We start from the raw sequence: 5,874 nt of genomic DNA on the forward strand, positions 1-5,874 counted from the left end.
TAGCCACAGAATGTGTTCCTCAGCCTTTTGAGGTTTTTTGGCCATCTCAGAAACTTTTTCCCCCAAACCAGGAAACGATACCTCAGTCTTTTCCATTACATCAGGTTCTTCAGACCCATCAAACCATTCTGTTTAGATGTTAACCACCGTCACACAGAGTACTGAATATCAGAGACATGCCTTCTACCATCATCTATTTATTCTGTTGATATTCTGATCTCGTTACAAGCTAGTTTTAGTTTTCTACAAAACATATAATTGTACTGATTTGTTTCAGGGATTTCCCTCAGGATTCTTTAAGTAACATGTATTCACAGAGGAAAAAAAATTATTTTTCATTTCTTTGCATTGATTGATGTCCTTCTATCATCTGCCGCAACCAGTAACTGAATAAGCAGAATGTTTTTGAAGTTTCTGTGCTCTTTCAGTTTCTTGTACCAACATTAGTGGTGTTAAATGCTCTGTGTGACTTCTGATCCCAATTCATCTCATCTACAGGGGTGGAATAGTGCAGAGGAACTTGTTACAGCTTTGCAGACTCCGAGATCTTCAGCTGTGAAACTGCTCTCTGTTTGGCCAATTGGCCACCTGCCAGGGGAGAATAGCCAGAGCACTTTGAGAAGGAAGGCACATCTGTCAGCTTAGTGTGACCTACACTGGAGAAATGACCAGCTAGTAGTCATAGAGAACACCATAAAAGAACAGAAAAGAGAATGCACCTTTTATTTTCAATTGACTGATGCAAACTGTGCAAATACATACAAGTATTTAAAGGTATATATTCATTTTGCACATGCATACATGTCAGAAAAATAAAAATGTGTAGAGGTGTTCACATGTACTCTGAAAGTAAGGCAGAGAAAAAAGGACTAAGTGTTAATCAGCAATGCAAGTCTTCCTCAAAATATGATTGTCTTTTCTCTCCTCCTCTCCTCTCTTCTCTTCTCTTCTCTTCTCTTCTCTTCTCTTCTCTTCTCTTCTCTTCTCTTCTCTTCTCTTCTTCTCTACTCCCACCAACTTACTACACTATTCTGAAAGATCTTAAGCCACCAGCAGTGTGTTAGAGAAACTCTGCAGAATGCATTTTGAGGTTTTAAACAGACTACTGTTGTGAAAGTTCATTTCCATGAGGGTTTACTCTGTGTGAGTCTCCAGTTCCCAGGGAGTTAGTCCTCAGGGATTGCTCTGCTGTATTTCTTCCACAAGAAAAGTTCTCTCTCTGGCTGTTCTAAGCACTGGTGTTTGGTAATGTATGAAACAACTTTTTTGACAATATGAAGCTTGTTCTCAGGAATGTTTTCTAAACAGCTGCTCTCTTACTGCTCCACAGTATCCCTCCCTCCATCCTGTGTTTTGTTTCCCTGTGGATTTGCTTCTGAAATCCTGTAAATAATACCAGGTTTACAAGTAATTCCCATGCTCCTACATAAGCAGCAAATCATAGATGTGAAGTAATGAAGTTCTTGCTGTTTACCAGAATCCAAAATTCTGCAGTAAACTAATAAAATTACAAAAATAAACTAAAAATGTGTAAGATCATAAGTCAAATTATTTATTTCCACATGCAAGGAAAAGAAATCTACAAAGTCACCCATAGCATGTGAAATTAGACAAAATCACAAAACCCAAGGGAAACATTTTAATTTTCCATTTTGTAGAAACATTTAATGATATAAATTCCATTAATCTAATAGATATAAATGTGAAGGTTCTTTACAAAAAGAAAACCTTTCATGAGATTTTTTTTTCTCTCTTCTACTATTATCATGAATAGCCTAAAATATAGTCCATCTGTAGTTATAGAAAGTCACAAACAAACAGACCATTAAATGGAATGCTAATTTCCACAAGAAAATGACATTTGTAATTTAAATATAAGCTTTTCACATAAGGCTTATTAGCTCTGTTTTAATCTGCATTAGTCTGGTTAAAATACCCAATTTCCTTTTTTCTTCCTGTGAGCCTACCAGACTTTCTTTAACCATTAGCAACAGTAATAGCAATTAATTAGCAACATCACTTCCAGCACACAGTCATTTCAGGCTTAGCTGTGTAGGCTTCATGTTTAATGAATCCAAACATAACAAGGAAGGCATGAAATAGAAAATACAATAATCACAGAAGAATGGCAGCCTCCATGTAATAGTCCACAGTAAATCTTACACGTCCAGTTCCTGCACTGTTCCAACTCTACTTGGCCCATAACTGTAAGTGTGAGGAAAACAGAATTTGGTTTTCTGTGCTTTTGTTTAACTCTGGGAGAAGTAGGAAATTTCCCTGTGGCCTTCACTTGACTTGCCAGCATCCACTGCTCCTGGTCAGTCCATAACAATAGCTGCCAAACAGGTCACCATCACTGGTGCTTGTTGTTTTAATGAAGTTCATCTTACTATCTGTGTACACATGTATTGGGTGAAGGTGGCCACGCTTTGGTAGCAGGGGGCCTGCAGAGGTGTCACCCATGAGAAGAGGCATGGGGCTGCCCCATGCCCGACATAGCCAGTTCCAGCCAGCTCCAGCAGACCCACTACAGGGTACAGCTGAAACCATCAGCCAAGCTGGCAGTGCCTCTTTGAAAACGTATTTAAGACAGGGCAGAAAATGCCAGTCAAAGAAAGGAGGAGTGAACAAAACGAGTGAGAAGCAGCAGAGGGAACACCAAGGTGAGAGAAGGACTAGAAGGAGGTGCTCCATGGTGGAGCAAATGTTCCCAGAGGGACTGCAGCCTATGGAGGACCCATGCCAGAGCAGAGGAAAAAAGAAGGAAGGAATGGCAGAGTTAAACCACTAAGTCTCAACTGCAGCCCACCCTGCACCACTCGTTGCCTCACTGAAGTTACTGAGTGTAACTTGCAGCCTGTACATGACCTCCTTGTTTTTATTTCATCCCACAAGTCTTCTTCCTCGCTCATTCTTCCTATTTTCTCCCCTAGTCCTGCTGGGGAACGGCGATGAGAGGCTGGGTGGGATGCTGGCAGCCAGATGGGGCCAAGCCACCACACCATGTCATTGTGCTTGCCGTGGTGAGTAACCACAAGGGCTAGTTTTGATTTGTAAAATGATTTGCTTTAAGTTTTTCTTAAGGTAATTCCCATGTCACATTCTGTAACCCTCTGTTGCGTCCCAAATTTGGAGCGACTCAGGTTCGTGGATTTCCTTTGTCAGAATTAAGGTGAAACGACTCCAGGGGAGTTCAAACAACAATCAACATTTATTTAACCTAGCTAACCTTGCCCAAGTACAAGTGAACTTATCAATATGAACCTTGCAACATGTCGTTAAGCCGCTGTTTGAGAAGAGAAGGGAGGTGTAGAAAAAGAAATGGAAAAAGGAACATGAAATGTATCAGAAGGAGAGCCCTCCCATTGAGTCACGAGGTTCAGAGCAGACCCCCTTGCTTTCTGGACTCCTTCTCAAAGAGGAGCCCAGGGGCAGCTAGAGCCTCTCCTAGTCTCAGACTTGGTCAACAGTTTATGTTTAAAAGGATGAGGTGTAGGCACTGTGGAAAAGAGAGAAGGAAAAGAAGGAGAGAGAGAAAGAGAGAGAGAAGGAAAGAAAGAGAGAAGAAAAGGGTTTCACCAGTTCTGGGTCCAGCGTTGGTCCAGCCAGCCTAGAGATCCAGTTCCAGAGGGTGCGCGCTGAGAACTCGTTCTCTCTTCTTTTACAGTGTGTTAGTTGATGGTCTTGACATGCACAGTTCCCATTCCTGGGGTTCTCTGGAACCGGTCAGTGAGCCGGGGGGGGGGGGGTTCATTGCGGAGCTGCCTCTCTTTTCCTGCTGGCATGACTGCTTAAGATAGAAGCACAGTCCCATCTTCCATGGGGCCTCCTCCTCCAGGTGCATATGCTGTGCTCCTTCTCCTGGTCACTTAAGATAAGGAATTGCGGCTTTGGAGAAGTGCAGTCCCACCCACCTTTCTCCTCTGGCCACATTGTCCTGTTCACAAAACTCCAGCGTTTTTACAGAGGCCGTTTTCTCCTCCAAAGTTCTTTAAAGCATGTTTGAGACATTGACTATAATTTGTCAGACCGTCACACCCTCAGCAGCAATTCTATATGTGTTCTGGCATTATCCTAATAAAAAGTACTGCTTGCTTTTTTGCTTGAAATTATGAGGTAATGAAAAGTAACCTTAAAAATACTCATAAGAATATCATGCATGCCCCAAAACCAGAGAGAACATAATTGTGGTTCTTTTGTGTAACTTCTGTTGTGCCAGCCTAGAACTCTGTCAGGAGGTGGAGGTAGATGTGAAATCGACATATAAATACTTAAAATTTGGCCTTTGCTCCTTGATATTTTCTCTTTCCCCATGGGGAAACAGCACTTGATTGTTTTGATCTCCTCTTGTGAGCAATGAAAAGAAAAAGAGAAACCAGAAGATAAAATGCAAACTTTAAGTAAAATATTTTAAACGCTTTCCTTCCCTACACATATCATCATTTCTAGGTAGGGAAGATGGCTCATTTCCCTGAAAGACAGCAGTAACTTTGGGATATTTGTTGGTTGTGGCCCAAGACTTTCAAGAAATAGGTTCCAGAGCAGCCTTCTGAAGTCCCAGAGCATGGAATACATCAAGAAACAGTTACAAATATTTTTTGTTGCCACCTCTCTTTCCAAAAAAAACTAAAGGAAAGTTTTGTTGAAAACTGATGGGGCAGAATGTGCTCTTTCAAGATGTGAACTGATAAAGCTAAGTTGTTCTCTTTTTTTTCTTTTCTACCCCTTTTTCCTTTCTAAGCCTGCTACAGACAAAGAGTTATAGAACAGTAAACTATTCTTCCAGACATTAACATAGCAACAAGTAGGGATGCAATATCTAGGCCATATCAGTATTAAGAAGCAATGCTTAACAAAACAAAAAATAGCTTAAAGAATATTTTAACCACAAGTCAAATAACAAATAGAGAAAACTGATAATAAAGGTTGACTAATAACTCACAAGTTTACAGAGAGAACAAAAGGGAGAGAGGATTAAAAAAGTGTAGGACTATAGGTCTATCGTTGGCTATCATCATCCAACTTCAGTAAAATTGGCCAAACTTTGCTTGGACAATGTCTAGTAAACTCCAAGGATAAAAAACATTAAGATGTCTAACGGCATCAAGGCATGAAAATTACAGGAATAAAAGCTCAACAAATAATCACATATAATACTGAAATCATATGAACACAAATCCTAATGATGTAATGGTGTGGATGAATCTAGTGATAATAGACATCATAAGATCTGCATTACACATGTGGGAAAGGAAAGTGACAACAATATGAATTTGTCATGTTCCTAAACAAGGGAAATGAGTGTAAAAGAAACAGTGACAGTGATTGTAACTCAGAAGAAACCCTCAAGACAGTATGTAAAAAGTGCTACCATTTCTTGCCTGTTTGATTCTCCCCAGGGTAGACTGTGCAGTAATGCAGACACAGGTTAATTGCATGGTTTGTTGCTCGCATGTATCTTTCACCTCTTTCTGATCAGAAGCGTGCTCTGACTGGCAGAAGAAGTTTTTAATTAGTTTATTTATTAAAAGGGGTGTGTCTATGACTTGGACCCTCAACTTCACATTAGCTTCACAGTGAAACTTCTTCAGAAGGATAAATCTCACTAAATCACAACTTATTAAATGGTAAGACCCTGTTTCATTAGTAAGTTGGACATAAATAATGGAGTATATTAAAGGAACTAAAGTATGCATGAGAAGTGGACTGTGTATTGTCCTCAGGATACTGATAAAACAACCTTTACATTGTCAGAAGTATCAGTCACATATATGGTACACCTAGAGTTATAACTGGTTGATAGAAAAACCTCTTGAGCAACACGGGGTAGGTATAACATTACTACAAGATAACATGGAGGTGTTTATGTAAGTG

This window comes from Buteo buteo, chromosome 2 (assembly GCF_964188355.1).
Source record: "Buteo buteo chromosome 2, bButBut1.hap1.1, whole genome shotgun sequence".
Classification (NCBI taxonomy): domain Eukaryota; kingdom Metazoa; phylum Chordata; class Aves; order Accipitriformes; family Accipitridae; genus Buteo; species Buteo buteo.